The following is an 18,150-nucleotide window of genomic DNA, read 5'->3' as shown; positions in this document are numbered from 1 at the left end:
GGATAGCAGATCATAATATTATGTCCCATAGGCTCTGCAGGGCCTTCTTGAAAGGAATTTTCCTACTAAAGCCTCCAATCAGGAATCCTCCTCCTCAGTGGGATCTAAATTTAGTGCTGACATCCTTGATTCTTCCCCTTCGAGCCAGCTGTTTCTTGTTCCCTGAAATATCTTTCTTGGAAAACTTTATTCCTAGTGGCTATTACATCTGCCAGGAGGGTGTCTGAACTTCATGCTCTTCGGTTCGACCCTATTTGATTTTTCACAAAGACAGAGTATCTTTGAGAACTAATCCATCCTTTTTACCTAAGGTCGCTTCAAAACAATCTGAATCAATCCATTGATCTCCTGTATTTTTTCCTAACTATTCAGATAGAGCTGAACAAAAGCTACATTATCTTGACGTCCACCGTCAGCTTAGATATTATTTGGACAGAACAAAAATTTAGAAAATCTGACCAACTTTTTGTTTCCTATGATAATAAAAAGGCCTTCCTGTTTCTAAAGTGACTTTGTCCAGATGGCTTTCTTCGGTCATCACTGAAATTTATACGATCAGGGGAAAACAGCTGTGCTCAAAACCTAAAGCACATTCAACTAGGAGTTTAGCTACTTCTACAGCTTTTCAAGCTAGACTGCCTTTGGACACTATTTGTGCAGCGGCCACTTGGGCCACTCCTCACACTTTTGTTTCCCATTACAAATTGGACTTGGCCTCCAGGGACAGAGCCAGTTCTGGCTCTACAGTCCTCAAGAGTTTGTTCCATTGAGCCACCCAGGATAGAGGTGCTAGGGACGCGTCCCATCAAGCAAGAATGAAGACGAGATTGACAACTTAACATTAAGAAGTTATGTACCTACCATAACGTTCCATGTTAGTTGTCTTCTCTCTTTCTTCACCCTCCCTCCTTCCCCTGGCCTGACAGACCTTGTATAAGAAACTATTATGCTAAAGACCATTCAGACCTGGTCCTTTTTACATCTGTAAGTTTCTTCTTCCTTTGGGAAGTATTGTATGCTTGGTGCTATTGCCCTTTGTTTACAAACGAGATCTGGGTACTTACCGCCTTGCATCATGGGATATGGGGCTGCCTCGTGCTGGTAGAAGAAACTCTCGAGCTTAGCAGTGCGAGTGGAGCCGAGGGATCGGCTCCGAACCCACCAAGCAAGAAAGAAGGCGAGAGAAGACAACTAACATGGAACGTTATGGTAGGTACATAACTTCTTATTAATTCTTTTAGCATTTTTCCTTTAATGTGATTGTGATTTGCATAGCTATGCATTTATACAACATAAATAGACATCATTTTACAATTACCTTACATGGATTTCAGTATTTTTTTATTATTTATTTATTTAACTATTGAACTGTCCTGCCATTAATTTTACAAAAACTGTTTGAATAATACCATCTGTGATTTTTCTTCTTAAAATTCAAAACTTTAACTGTTTGGTGTTACTATATAATTATAAACAAATTGTAAAAAACAAAATAGATATTAGTTTAACCAACACATTTATATTTATATTATTTATATTTGCTGTTGTCTGCCTGTTATTCTTGTGTATTGTAACAGATGTACTCTAGATGAAAAGAACACACATGCATGTCTGTCTTGTATCTGTATATCTTTATACAAGCATGTCATGTCTTGTGACTTTAAATTTTTACTCTTATTAACTATTTTTATTTAATTTTTATACACTAGAACAGTTTTGTTTACCTTTTGACTATGCTAATGAATGGTATTCATATGCTTTACTTTACTGTAGTACTGATATATGTCTTGCTTTAACTGAATGAAAGTAAAACATTTAAGAATGATTTGTCCAGACATCAGATCCTACCATCCTACCATGTATGTTTAACCATTTTCAAAACATAAACATATTATAAAATATATTTCTTTTGCACAGATTAACTGTGTATGCAGGAAGTTCCCAGTCTCTGTCAGTTCAGCTAATTTATTTCCTTTCTCCTGCAACTGCTGTTGAATTTTCTGGAATGTTGTATGGTCTTTCTGACATTCTTTAGTAAGCTGTTCTGCTGAATTTGAAACTCCTATACACTTTTGAAAAGATGTATGTATAACTTGTCTAAGCTTCCTGAACTCATTGTGTCTGTCTTTTAGAAGTTTACTACATTCCTTTGTAACAAAATGTACTAAGGGATCTATCAGTAACTGATTTGACTCACATGTGGTGACAGGACATAACTGTTCTACATCAGAATGTAATGGAAACACTTTACCCTTAGTTAATTCTTCAGATCTGTTTTTACAGTCTATTTCTTTCGCAATATGATGCAATATTTTTTTATGACATAATACACAAAATGCAGTTTTTGTTGAAGCACACAATAAACATTTGTCATTTTTCACATGGTTTTCTTTGAGATACCAGTCAAATATTGTAATACATTTGCATAATGCCTTACTATGAACCTGCCCTAATAAGGTTTTACATTTACTAATGTGCTGTGTATACCAACATTGCAATTTACTAACGTTTAGTTTACTCCTGCATGAATTATAAATAATATTCATACTATCTAGTAATATACAACCTGTCTAGGAATACAGAAACTATATATGAATATACAAACTGTCTTAAGAATATAAAAACTCTCTTAAGAATATACAAACTGTTTTAACATCATCCACACTAAATATGTGACACAGAAAAAAGTCTTACCAGTTAGCAAGAAAACAGGTGATCAGGCTGCTATTGCAGATGGCTAGAAATTTTTCAGAGTCACTTGAGAAGCTGGGAAAGCACAACAGGCAGTGGACTGATGGGCTAGTGGATATCCCCCTTTTCTTGAAGAATGTATGGCACTGCAATTTCTTGAACTAGTCTCACTCCGGATTGTAGACGTCTAAAAAACTTTACTACTGAAAGCTGCATAAACTGGAATACTTATGTTTAGGATTTACACATACGTACAAATGTTAGTTACTGCAATTTGACTGAAGTGACCCTCTGCAGGGCTTACCATCACTCCTTCTGTGTTTGAATGCAGATTGTAGGTTCAAATGCAGGCTAGCTTGCCATTGAAAAAAGTATATGGAGCTGCTTACTCAGCTGCCTCGCCATTGAAAAAATATTTTGAGATTTACTTTGCTTACTTGCTTGGTGTGATGGATCTGCATTGTTCTTAAGACACTCAGTCTTGCTGGCTGGAATCAAAGTCTGGTTATAATTGCATTCACAGTCTGTTGCATACAGAAACTTGCAGAATATACACTGATGAGAGAATATACTTTGCAGCACTTGTCTTTAAGAGCAGTAACCAATAACTTTTATAATAAATAAAACTGGACAAACGTTGCAGCTTAAAAGTACTGTTCCAACTTTACTTCTCATATAGTACAGATGATGTGAGAGATATAACATTTACCTTGGGACTTGTGTCCCTACCAAACCTCTAAACAACTGGATTTATACAGCTCTTTATATACAGTTTTAGTCATGCATAAACATATTTTGGAGAATTGCTTATCCTGTAGAAACAATACTAAACTTCCTTGTTTAACAATGTCTTGTAAGAGACCAGCTTTTCTGACAGTGTGAATATCCTGTAACAGTGTCCTAATGTCCATGTAGAAAAACATATTTTGAGGAAACACATTGTCTGTATTCTATTTGAATCTGTGTATAGAAACATATGTTCTTATGTCAATGCTGATAAGCATATCCTGTTTTATGCAGAAAACATATTTTTGAGAAAACACATTGTCAGAGATCAGCTTTTCTGACAGTGTGAACATCCTGTATTTTATTTGGATCTTTGTATAAAAACATCTGTTATCCTGTTTTTCCATGCAGAATAACATGTCATTGTTCTTTAAAAGCAGATTTTGCATTTTTGTTCTTGCATACATCCTGTTTTGAGTCTGTAAGGGAAAAATGTCCATTCTTTAAAAGCAGATTTTGTATTTTTGCTCTTGCATACATCCTGTTTTGAGTCTGTAAGGGAAAAATGTCCATTCAGCAGATTCCTTTTCCAAGCCATGGTCATTTAGTATGATTGCTGATCACATATTACTTAAACTTTGTTTCTGCATTTAAGCAAGCCTTTTCTTTCAGCATATTTACAACATAATTAATTTCAGATTTATATTCATAAAATCTAACAATGTACATGAGCCTTAACGGTGTGTTCATAAAATATCCCCTTCAAATCAGGTAATTGTAAACCATATTCTTCTATTGGAAGAAAAAATGCATCCTACTTGACCCTTGCCGTCTTCCGCTAACAGGTAAAATCTTTCAACTCTTTATTATTTACTGTCCACAATTTCTCCTCTGGTTAATAAAAATATGTTTGACCTGTATATAAAACTAAAGGAAGTAAAAACATTTATAATGCTTATGTCTTACTATCCATATCCATACAACAGCTTCTGTTTTTTCAAGTTTTGTATTATCTTTTGTTTAGATTCTTCTCACATATCCTTAGCTGCCATAACAAAAGCCTTTTTAATCCATACTCATAAGTAAGTACTTCATCTTATCGTATCCCCATACATACGTGTATTGCTGAACCAATTCATGGGTGGAAGTCATATGTTTATAGCTATAACCTTTGTTTTGGCTTCATTAATTTTACATCCAGAAAAAACATGTAACCTTCTCAGAATGTTCCACAACACTGAGATGTGCTTTTCTGGTTTTATCAGGTGCAAAATAATGTTGTCTGCAAATAAAACCTACTTTTCTTGATTACCATACTAATTATATCCTTGCATTTCTGAGTTACTTGTTTTTTTGCCAGTGGCTCTAAATATAATGCAAATAACAAAGGGAAAAAGGATACCCCTGCCTGGTTTCTTTGTTCAGACGTAATTTATCAGAGAGGAACCCTCCCACTTTCATTTTTGCCTTTAATTTCTTGTATATCTTCCTCTAATTAACCTTATTATTGTATCAGGAAATGCAAATGTTTCCATTGTCCTGCTCATAAAATCCCAGCTGACTCTGTCAAATGCTTTCTCTGCATCAAGAACAACTGTGGCAGTCATATTTTCTTACATTCTGCTTCCCTCTGGATTATCATTACTCTATTAATGTTGTCAAATGTTTGCCTCCACAAAACCACACTGGTCCATATGTATTAATTTTGGCAACACCTTTCCCATTGTTTTAGCTACTGTAGAGGTAATCCCTTTATATTAATTGTTTAAAATTGAAATGGGCCTTTATGAAGCTGTATCTTATGGGTCTCTACCCTCTTTAGGTATTGCAGCCACCACAGCTTTCTTCCAGAATGTTGGTGCTTCCCCTCCTTTTAAAATGCAGTTATTTATCACATTCTTTCCTCCTAGCTTCGAAACATTCTCAGGAATTCCATTCATTCCTGTAGACTTTCCTGCAGATTGATTATATGTCACTGTTTTTATCTTATCTCCTTCTTTCTTAACTGTTAATTGTTGAGCCTCATCTACCTCTAACCTTGGCTTACTGAAGTTTGTACTTTTTCTTGATTTCCACAATCTTTTATCTTCTGTTAAGCACAAATTATTGTTTTATTATTATTATTATTATTATTATTATTATTATTATTATTATTATTATTATTATTATTATTATTATTATTTTATTTACCACAGTCAGACATCAGGGACAGTGGCGCAGCGGATAGTGTTGTTGTCTCGCAGCAGAAGGTCCCCTGGTTCAATTCTTGGCTGGGGTGTCTTCTGTGTGGAGTCTGCATGTCCTCCCTGTCTTTGCATGGGTTTTCTGTGGGTGCTGCGGTTCCTTCCCACATTTCAAAGACATGCAGTAGGTGATTTGAATTGGACACTCTGAATTGGCCATAGGAGTGAATATGTGTGTGTGAGGTGTTGTGTGGAAAAACTACTGCAACAGGGCTAGCCACTCGGTGGTCTAAACTTTGTCACTAGATGATCGTCACTGTAAAGTGACACCCCCACCCCATATGCAAAATTAGGAAAAAGTGGTTATGGATGGATGGAATCAGACATCTGAAGTATACACAGTGAGTAAGGTGATTGATGAATACAGAGGGTGTCAGTGAATCAAAATGCTGTAGCTCTTCTGTTGTACCCCCACCCCATGTGCAAAATTAGGAAAAAGGGGTTATGGATGGATGGAATCAGACATCTGAAGTATACACAGTGAGTAAGGTGATTGATGAATACAGAGGGTGTCAGTGAATCAAAATGCTGTAGCTCTCCTGTTGTTTGATCACTACTAAAAAGCAGTCACTGATCTGGTATAGCAGAAGTAGTGTCACAGAATATATTGCATTTGCTAAATTCAGTGTAAAATTACTATTCCTATAGCTTATTATTGTGTGTTTCTGGGAGATTTGTAAGTGTATTTAAGATTAAAAAATCAGTTGTTATTTCTTTCACCTTCCCTCAACATTCCCATTACACTTGTGTGTGTTTGGGGGAGTGGATATTATGCTGTATTTAAGAGTAGCAAGTTGGCCATTTTTTTCTTTCACTTTTCTTCTAAAGTCAGCACTGACATACTGCTCGTCTATATTTCTGGGGAGGGAGAGGTTGCAGTATATTTAAAATGAATAAGTTGGCCTTAATTTCTTTTTTTTTCCATCACAAGTATTAGCCTTGCACATGATGAGTAGCTACTTGTTGTAGTTTGGCAGGAACCGGATGCATATGAAAGCAACTACTCATTTTCACAGAGGCTGCTATGAGTAGCTTTGCTGTTTTACAGTGTTTGACTTTCTTTCAGTTCATGGCTATGTTTCTTGCAATGTGGAGTCTGCAAGTCCTCACTGTCTCTGTGTGGGTTTATCCATGTGCTCTGGTTTTCTCTGACATCCTAAAGACATGCTGTAGGTGAAGTGGCATTCTTCCAGTTTGACTGAAGATAAGTATGCAGAGTGTGTATGATTTTTATGCATCATGTGATAGACCAGACTTATCAATGGCAGTGTCATTATGTGTGTGTGGAGTGTGTGTGTGTGTGTGTGTGTGTGGGGGGGGGGGGTTGTAAAATAATATAATGATTTTAATCTGAGGAAACACACAATATTGCCAGGCACACGCATAAATCTTCTGGGGAGAGTAAAAAAAAAGATAGAAAATAGTTAAGTCATTATCTTTCAAAAATAAGGCATTAAATGCATCACAGAAGGTTCATACCCTTAGAGTGTATAAGGACTTGGTGGCCATACATGCAGACCATATAAGCAGATTTTGACATGCCCTGAGATTCAATAAACTCCGTGTAGGCAACGCGTGAAGCGTGCATGGAGTTGGCATATTTGTGTTGCAGCAGCTCACAATATATATTAATGCTGCATGTCTAAGTTAGGTTTCATGGCTGGCAACAGTGTTGCCAGCCAGAAAACCATGTAAACAAACACAGATATCAATTCTGTTTTAATCTGAGCACTTAAGGTCAGTGGAATTGGGCAAAATGACAAAATAATCACCAGGGCTTCACAGAGAGCTGTCAGTCTGTTAGTGCAACACATCTGCACAAAGGCCAACATAATGAGGGACATTTACTCAGAAATAGGGACATATTTGACATACTTGTCACATAGAAATGTGTTAGAATGAAACTCGAACATACCTCTCAACCTGTTAGAGCAAGAAATCTGGACAAAACCATAAGTAATGAGGGGACAAAGACCCGCAAATAGGGGCAGATTTATAATATTGCTGTTCCAAACTTATAAAGTTGATAGAATAATAGATTGTACAAGAGCCTGCACTTTCTGAAGAGCATGAAGTGTGAAATTCAAATGTTTGTCATCAGTTTCTGTCTTGCCAGAAAAACAAAATGTGATGAGGAAAAGATCAAAATTATGAGACAAAAACTGGACATTCTGCACAAATCAGGACAGCTGAGAGGTATGAACTCAAATGTATCTGTCCTGAGATCATCCCAGTGATATGTCAGAAAGCCACAAATTTGATAAGGAACACATCTGGACATCCTGGAAATATCTGGACAGTTGAAAGGTATGAATGTGAAGTATATGGTCCAAACACAGTACAGGACAGTGTACCTTTAGTGCAGACTATTGCAATATCCGATTCCTGGCATTGTGTACTGAAGCTGTATAAATGATCTGTAGTGAGACATGGACTGCCATGTAAAATGAACACTCCTGGGAAATTAGTGTATTGAATAGGGACACGTGCATGAATTGTAGGAATGAACACAGGGAAAGAGGACAGGTGAAACTACCTAATGCACAGCAGAGTAGGGCATGTCAATGGAAGATGGTTGTAGCAGCAACACCAGTCATATATCTATATATCTATATGGTAATGTAGGGACTATATAGTGAAAATGTGTTTTATGTGACTGTCATACAAGGTGACATAACAATGGAGTGGATGTCTGTGTGAGATAAGCATCCTTACATGAATAATGCAGAGGACATCTATCAGGGATCTGACATACAACTGAGGTAGAGTGCATATTGTGAAGCTGTGCAAACTGATATGCCTGAACATAATTGTACCATCAGCAGAGGTCTTCATCAAGGTGAGCACAGCTAAAGGCTCATGGAAAACATTACAAGAACCAGCCACAATCATGGACAATATCAGAATAATACCAGCAATAATCCCATGCCTCGGACATAACATATGGGATTTACATATTGTATGTAAGAGAAGAGTCTGTATACACACACTTGAACAACTATTATGATACATCTGCACTCTATGAGGGTAACCATGCACACTGTCCTGGCACTGTAACATATGCTGGATGTGTTAGGAGGGACACTGCTATACCTGTATTTAATAGTATGGGCAATACAGGCTAGTTGCCTTGTGTACACAGTCCACACTGTCATGAATGATGTACATGCCATTAATATTGTCAAACATCTATGTTGAAGTGTGTGCATAAGCAGAACAGGTAGTGCACATGCATCTGGTATAACAACTTGATTTGTGTTCTGCACCATCAGACGGTCATATATATTTCACGGAAAGAATACCTAGGTATGGCCAATAAACTATGTGATAGCTCAATGGTATAAGTTACACATCACTGGAAGATGTGCTGGGAGGTACATGAAGAATGGGCATTGTACACAGTTATTGGTATGATAAAGGCTGGGAACCATGAAGATATTATGGCCTCTGATGTGGACGTCCTTCACATACCCAGTACTTGTGTTACATTCAAGGGAGTCATTAGCACTGTGTCCACATGATGGATGTGCGACATACCATCTACCCCAGCACACGGGTCACATACCTATTGGTCTGATTATAGGGTGTGATGTCCACATTAAATTTAGATGGTCTGTTTGTTTCCTGAATTAACAACCCCCCTCCATGTGTCTTGTCAATGCAAGTGTTATCATGCCTGTGGCAGCAATGTTTGGTATGTGTTGCTACTGTCGCTATTATACTAATATCACGGTTAGAGTCAATGATTGCCCACATTCTGTAGTTCTTCAGGCAGCTGTGTGGACACAGCATTTGTATGTCATCTTTGATGTCCATCATTTAACTATTGGACAGGAAAGGGCCTAGCAGACAGCCCTGATGTATGTATCTGATGGGTCTATAGTATATCCTCGAATGCTTAAAAAAGTGAACGTTGATTGATTAAACTTATTTTCGCGAAACTGCAAAATATCAAAGCAGCAGAAACTCAAATTTTTTCCTAGGGAAAGAATTCGGTTGTCCGTTTCTGTTGCTTCGGTATTTTCAGTGTTATGGTGAAAAGTTACCAGTCGGATTCAGGTAAGTGTGCGATTGTGTGGATGTGAGTGTTAGGGTGATTTAGGTGAGTTAGGGTTAGGGCTCGGGTTAGGTGTGTGTGCGATTGAGTGGACATGAGGGCTAGGGCAGATTTAAGTGAGTTAGGGTTAGGGAGCGGGTGAGGTGAGTGTGCGATAGTGACGGACCTTAGGGTTAGGGTTTGGGTTAAGGTAAGTGGGTAGTTAGTGGTGTGTGCATAGTTTAGTGTAGGGTTAGGTATCAGATTTTAGGTGTATGTGTGTGGATTTCTGTTTGTTTGGTGTGCTTGTGTTGTGTGTATGTGTTTTGGATCAGCGATTTTTTTCCCTGGGAAAAAAATCTCTGATCTGACAGTTCGAGATTGTAAGCTTTTGCTTAAATTAGGTCGATCAATCAGCGTTCACTTTTTTAAGCGTTCGATGATATAATATAGATATAATATAGACCCGGATCTGATCACTGGACCTGAGATATAGGTCATGACACACGTTTCAACATAGTGAGATGCCACATATGTGATATACTGGTCTACCCATTTCGTGATATAGCTGTTTATGGCCATATATGACAGTGTTGAGTGAATACCTCAGTGTGGATTTGTGTCAAATGCCTCGACCTGGTCAAGTTCCACAAGATGATACTCTTGTCGTCATGCATGCCCTAGATGACCTCCTTGAGGACATCTGTAAGATGTAACAGACCTGATGTAGCTTTAACAACTCACACAGGTCTGTTGCACACAGCCAGAATATGACTGGTGTACATGTAGAAGAGGTCCACAATCACATGTTAGTCTACCTCTCAGTCGATTAGAGTTAGGGCGTCTCTATACATGCATGCATGCATCAGGTGCTGTCCCCTCTACTGGATGAATGTTGATGTACATCCTTGTATGGGAATATAGCCCATGTGGAGGGTGTGTTGAAGTGTGTATTCAACCATATCAGGAAGGTGTATATGCTGAGTCACACTATAGGCAAGCTGTGATGCTGTCACAGGCCATTGCTTCCTTGTAATAGGCCTGGATGCAGGTAAGACAATGGATACTGCCTATCGTGATATGGCCTAGGAATTTGACACAATCCCTCATGCAGGTTTCATTGAGAAACCCTCCCAGCTGGGGATCAACTCAGAAGACGGGTAGCCAGTTGGCAGACCGACAGAACACATACTGTGAAAGTTGGTGAATCAACTCGTACTAGTAGAGCTGTCACCATTGGCAAACCCCAGGGATCTCTGCTTGGCCATTCACTGTTTGGACTGTATTTCTTGACGGTTCAGGCTAAAGTATATGGCTGATTCCTGCATATTGTGCGCAATCACTGAGTCCACCAATGATGATAATATAGTACAGGAGTAGCTTACACAGACAAATGAATGGGGACAAAGACACATGATCTACAACAAAATACTGAAATGTCTTTTTTTATGTTGTTCATCTGAAAAGTAGAATTCCATGATAATCACAGCATTGAGAACAGTCATGGTATGCTGACACCCAGTGATGCCAACACTGGGAACACATGTAGATAGCACTCTGAACTTCGACCACCAAGTGTCCACACTGGTATTGAAAGCCTATGTTGTGCACATCATATGTCACCCCATCATATTCAGATCTTAGGATTATATGACAGCAGTTTAGTCAAACCTCATCAGAACAGTAATAGAGTAAATGCTCTTTTTTGCATGTACCTCACCAGACACATGCAGCAGCTGGAGAGACCACAGGCTTTATCAGCAACATAACACAACGCTGACAATCCATGCCATGATGTATGTGGATAGAGTTAAGACCATGTCACTGTAATCTGTCTGGTATAGCATGAGGTGATATCTGTCTGACCCTGCCCTGGTGGGAGTACTGCATATCTAAAAAGTTTGATATAACTGATGACATCTGTAGTGTCTTTTGAGGAGACTATAGTAATAACAATGTCCCACATGCTGGTGTAAAAGGTTCTCTGTAATGTCATGCAACAGCTCTTTCTCTCTCTCTCTCACACACACACACACACACACACACACACACACACACACACACACACACACACACACACACACACACACACACACACACACACACAGTTGACTGCAGTGAAAATAGAACCCTCTACCTATCTAACTACACAGACTACAGACCTCTGTATTTAAGGCAAGTGCCACAGCTCAAGTCTGATTTGGAGTGTCTCAAACAACACTTTACTGCTGATAACATCAGCAGTGTCTGTTGAAGAGAATGTAACAGTATCCTACATGCTGGTATAAAATGCTGTCTGTAATGTCAAGCAAGAGCTCACACATACACACACACACACACACACACACACACACACACACACACACACACACACATGCACACACACACACACACACATATACACACACACACACACACACACACACACACACACACTTGACTTAATGAGAATAAAACCTCTACCTATCTAAGTACACAGACTACCGAACTCAGTATTTTGCACAGACACCATGGCACAAGTCTGACTTGGAGTGTGTCAGACAACACTCTAGGTGATTACATCAGCAGTGTCTGTTGAGTTCAGCAGTTTGTGGAGAATATGACAGTGTCCCACATGCTGGTGTAAGATGCTCTCTGTAATGTCAAGCAAGATCATACACACACACACACACACACACACACACACACACACACACAGTGTTAACTGCAGTGAGAGTAAAACCCCCTACCTAAGTACACAGACTACAGTACTCAGTACTTTATGCAAACACTATGGCACAAGTCTGACTTGGAGTGTTTCAGACAACACTTTATTTCTGATGACATCATCAGTGTCTGTTGAGGTCAGTTTGAGGAGACTATAACAGTGTCCCACATACTGGTGTAAAATGCTGTCTGAAATGTAAGCAAGAGCTCACGCACACAAACACACAGTTGACTGTAGTGAGAATACAATCCGTACCCAAGTACATAGACTACAGAACTCAGAACTTTAAGCAAGCACCACAGCACAAGTCTGACTTTTATAAGAGCGCAGGTGAACTTATAGTAGATGACATCAGCAGGCCATGTGGGAGACAAGATGTTGGGTGGGCTGCATGAAATGGATGTGTAGCCATCTGCAAGAATCAAAATACTATCAATTCATGGTATTGGAGCAGTAACTGTGGGGTACACACTTCTGCTCTTCTGTCTAGACAGACAGACACACCCACGCACACCCAGTTGAACGCAATGAGAACAGGACCCTTACCTCTCTAAGTACGCAGACTACAGAACACAGTACTTTATGCAAGTGCCAAGGCACATGTCTGACCTTTACAGGAGTGCAGGTGAACTTATAGTAGATGACATCAGTAGGCCATGTGGGGGACAAGATGCTTTGTGGGCTGCATGAAGTGGATGTGTAGGCATCTGCAACAATCAAAATACTGTTAATCCATGGTATTGCAGTAGTAACTGTGGGATACACACTTCTGCTTTTCTGTCTAGACACACACATACACACACATGCGCACACAGACGCACACACACACACACACACACACACACACACACACACACACACACACACACACACACACACACACATCCAGCTGACTGTAGTGATAACAGAACCCCTACTTACCTATGTGCACAGACGACAAAATACATTACTTTATGCAAATGCCACAGCACAAGTCTGACTTTTATAAGAGTGCAGGTGAACTTATAGTAGGCGAGATCAGAGGGCCATGTGGGAGACAAGATATTGGGAGGCCTGCATAGGCTCATAACTTCATAGGTTCATAGGAGGCTACTACCCTAATAGCCCTAGGGTGTTTAAAACCTAGCTGTATAAAAACAGAAGTACCCTTATTGAACATAGTTGGATGGACATTGTTAGCAGAGCAATTTTGTGAGGTGCACCAACTGGCCCTGTTCATGAGGGACATAGGTGCTGCCCCAGATGTGACTTTATAGTCACCCAACCAGTAGTCAAGGTTACTCTTGAATAGGGTCCTTCATGAGCCCTGCTTCACACATTATGCGAGCCTATTACAGAGGAATGTGAATTATTGTGGATATAGCTGTCTCCCCAGCATGTTCTGTTTATGTCACAGGCTAGGTTGAGAACCCTGAGGCAAGTTATTCTTGTCCAATTTGATTTGCAGATGTCCAGCATTTTCAGTAAGGCAGAGTCTGAGACTGCTGTGTAGGGCAGGCATATGTCATCTCTCAACAGCCTGCATGATACTGAGTGCAGTGACAGGTCTTTCAGTCTTTCCGTGTATGTCATGTTTTGAGGCCCTGGAGTCTCCCAGGCATAAACCTGTGTTTTTTCCAATTGCTGCAGATATCTGGAAAGGTACAGACAGATGGGAGCATTGTACTCAATTAGTGATTTGATAAGGGTAGAATATATGACTACCCTGGTCTTGGATGTGATGCTCATGTGTATAATGTGCGCAATGCAAATGTGTGTGTCACCACTATGGACACATAGTGATGAAAGTGTAGATTGCTGTCAGCATGTGTTCTCAAGTCTCACAACACTGTGTTTGAGTGTAGATGAGTGTAGATGGGTGCTACGTATATCATAATTAGCAGAAATACTTCATTGCCAAAGGTCAACAGTGAGGCATTGTATCCTTTAAGGTTCAGTCCGTGAGTTTGGCACCAATCATTTGTGTGTGGCAGCCCCTTCTGTAATATGTTACCATCATTGGGAACTCTATATTAGTGCATCTAGTTACCAGTCATCTGTAGTCTTTGTAAACCACAGACCATCTACTATTGCCTACACTTCAGGAAAGCAGTTTGTAAACAGTTGAGGGCACAGCACAGATCCATGTGGTATTCTAATGGTAAGTGGCTAGTGGTGGAGGTGCAGTCCCTAACTTTGAGAGTGTGTGTTCTGTCATTGAGCCAGTTGCCTATCCATCTACTACTGTATGGCTTAATTCCCACATGGGAGATCTTCACTATGAGACATGAATGGGGGAATATTGTCAAAGGCCTTGGATAATTCAACATAGGCAATAAGCCCTGTTATCCCTCATCCAGGTCTTTGGCATCAGTATCCAAGAAGTCCACAAGGTTTAGTAAGCAAGATCTATCCTTAATAAAAACACAATGGGTTGGGATTAGGATGTTGAAGGTCACCTATGTCCCTGTGGATGTGGGCCATGCTGATTCCTTCCCTAGCCTTGCAGATAAGGCTTTTTAGTTGTATGGGTCAATAGCTGTAGTTCTCAATGCTACCAGACTGATGTGCATTGCATAGTATACAACATGTAATATTACATTTTGTAGTGTGGTTGATATGTGTGTGGAAAAAGTACTGAGACACCAGGGTTGCAGTGTCTGGGAGTGTGTGGCAACACGTGAATGTATTGTAAATATGTGACATATTGTTAGATAGGGCCCTCAGTTTGTAATGTTTCCACATGTCGAAACCAAGAACCAGTAGCAATTGAGAAAAAACAGTTCCAAATGGAAACCATACACAAGGAAAGTGGCACCATTCAGACCTGAAATTTGTAGTAGTGGAAGGGGTACAAAAAGACCTTTGTGGAGGTGCTTGGACAGGTATGTTAGGATTTAAAGAGCTTTGATGGCAGATAAAACTGAATGCCCAAGCACCCCCAGGTCTGAATGATAGTTTTTGTATAGCAAGTCTTTTAAAATTGTGTTCTTATGTAGTTTAATTTAGTTTAATTGTTTTGGTGGGGGGGGGAGATAACTTATTGAATAATTATTTCATTTGTTCAATTAATGTACTCTTGATCAGGCTGTATCACATGATGTACCTAAGGAACACTATTTTAACTATGTGTTTGGGTTTTACTGTTATTCTGAAGAAGTCATTTGCTACATACTGACGAAAGCTCTAAATAAACTGGTGTATTTTTACTGGTGCCACTTTCCTTGTGTATGGTTTCCGTTTGGAACTATTTTTCCTTGATCGCTAATGTTTCCACATGTAATTTCATGTCATACACAGGGAATGGGCAGCAAGCAGTAATACAGCATAATATGTGCATTTCCATAGTGTGGTGAGCAGTGGGTTAGTGTGACGGTTAGCAAAGTGCATACGCATGTGAGATACTCATGTTTGCACGCAGCTAACAGTGCACAAAAATGAGCCACATTGCTAAAGTCTAACAGTTAGTATTGAGTCTATGAAATACACCCGCTGCTTAACTCACTGTGTGACAGCATGTGTTAATGCATTGATACGTGCCTTTTTGAGGCCAGATGGTACTGGGTTTGAATACAGGTGTATCTAACTTTTAAATACTTTTCATTACAGAGTGATAATGCAGTGACATGAATTGTTAATACAAGATATGTTGCTGTGTGTTGGCATAACTCTGCAGTGTTAAGCGGCATTGAGTGGGGGTAACCACACCTGTTTGCCACCACTCAACATTGTCATACCTTGGTGCATGATGCACACCTCTGCATAAACATGGAGCCCAGAAAGTGAAGGGATCCATTGCTTTTCCAGCAGCTTATGTGTGTTGTGTGTGATTCTGTTTTTTTGACAATATTAAAGTGGTGAATGGGGTAGATAGGAAAGTGGTGAAATGGAGAGCAATTGGGGAAGAACAAAGGGAAAGCAGGACAGGAATGTGCAGGAAGGAGGTACTTTACTGTTGTTTCGCTGTGTTATTTTCATGTTTGACAGGAAAGTATTCCAGAACTTGGATTGTTAAGCATTTACATATTATTACTGTTTGTATGGCTCTACTCTGTGTGTTTTTTAACACTGGATCACAATTTTACCATGAATTAAGTTATTTTACTATAGTCAGGAGATTTTATTCACTGACATGAAGATGTAGTTAATGCCGTTTAACATTATTTTATGACTGTTATTTTATGACTGTTTAATTTCGTTAAAGTGTATGGAGCTAATTTTTACCACTGGTTTGGGTCATCAGTTGCTTTGGTGTTTGGATTTTGTATACTGGAAATTCTTTAACTCCTGTGAGTTCTAAAGGAACTCTGAACTCATTTCAAATTGTTTTTTGTGAAGACAGCACAATTTGGCAGTTTAGTTGTGTGGGGAGATATTTATTGCTAAAAACTTTAAGTGTTTGTTGTGCTACATTATCCAGTACAGTCAGTTTATTATTCTGGCTCATGTTCTCTCCCCTGACTCGATGGATCCTTACTCTGCTATCCCTCCTACCCCCCTTCAAATCTGGTTGTACATAAAAAGAAAAACAAAATAAATATATGCCTCAGCCTGTGATTAGTGATTCTGTTGTGGCCACTGCGGGGTCTGGAGACCACTTACCTTTTACCCCATCTACCTGTAGCATTGCTTTGCAGGCCACTATGAAACAGGGTTAGACACATCCTCTGTGGCTGTTCCAGTACCTGGTGCAGGTATAGGAGAACCAAACATTTTAGGCTCAGGAGTTGTCCTGGGTAGGACGCCCAATGCCAGGCATAAATCTCTGTCCCAAGATATTTTTTCTAGTAGTGATGTTCACAGGGAAAGGAAACAGAAGCTATGTCATGCAGCTGATAATCAGACTGTAGTTGTTTTATAAGGCTGATTTGGTTTCCTTGACCAAGTGTGTTCCGCAGACATCTAATTCTGGTGGTTGTGTTCTATGCATGGCTCTAGTGCTAGTTTGGCTACAGAACTTTCTGTTTTAGAGAATTATGTGGAATCTGATAAGGGCAATGATGTTTTTTTACTTGACACTGAGTCCAATCACTCTGTTTCTTTGGAAGATTAACCTGAGCTTACTTTCAAACAAATGTTCACATTTTCTGAAATGATTGCTAGATTTAGTGATATTTTCTCCTTTGGAGCAGTCTGGAACTACTCCAGAGGCAGGCAGAGAATACAACCTGATAGAGGATGTGATGGCAGGTTCTGTGGTTATCCCCCCCAACTAACCTTGGAAGATGTTTACAAGGCTATCTACAGGACAACAGTATCTATTCCAACAGTCTCTAAAAAGGCTCAGAGAAATTATAGGTTCTCCTCAGATATGACAGGTCTGTTCTCCCATTTGACTGCTGCATTCTCCCAAGCTGCCTGCTTAAATAAAGTCTTTGGTTTCCCTGATAAAGAGGTAAAATGGTTAGCTCTTCAGGGCAGAAGGATGTCTTTTTCTAGTACTTTAACCTTTTGAATGTTAAATTATTGAGGCTATATGTCGAAATTTATTTTATGGTGTGAGTACACTTTGGATGATTTTACTGCATCCTTACCTGCAGAGCAAAATTCTTTGGAGAGCAGAAGTCATATTTGAATGAAATTGTTTTTAATTTGATTCAGGTTTAGAAACATGCTTTGAGAGGTGTGCTTGAATATGTAGGTACAGACTCAAGAAATTCTGCTTTTACTGTTGCATTAAGATGGTATGTTTGGTTATATAATCAGAACGTCTCTGATCATTTAAAAGCTGAAATGCTGAATGCATCTTAAAGTTTCAAATTGGTATT

The sequence above is a fragment of the Protopterus annectens genome, chromosome 2.part1 (genome assembly GCF_019279795.1).
Source record: "Protopterus annectens isolate FY-2018-M chromosome 2.part1, PAN1.0, whole genome shotgun sequence".
Taxonomy (NCBI): domain Eukaryota; kingdom Metazoa; phylum Chordata; order Ceratodontiformes; family Protopteridae; genus Protopterus; species Protopterus annectens.
This window is presented reverse-complemented; position numbering follows the sequence as displayed.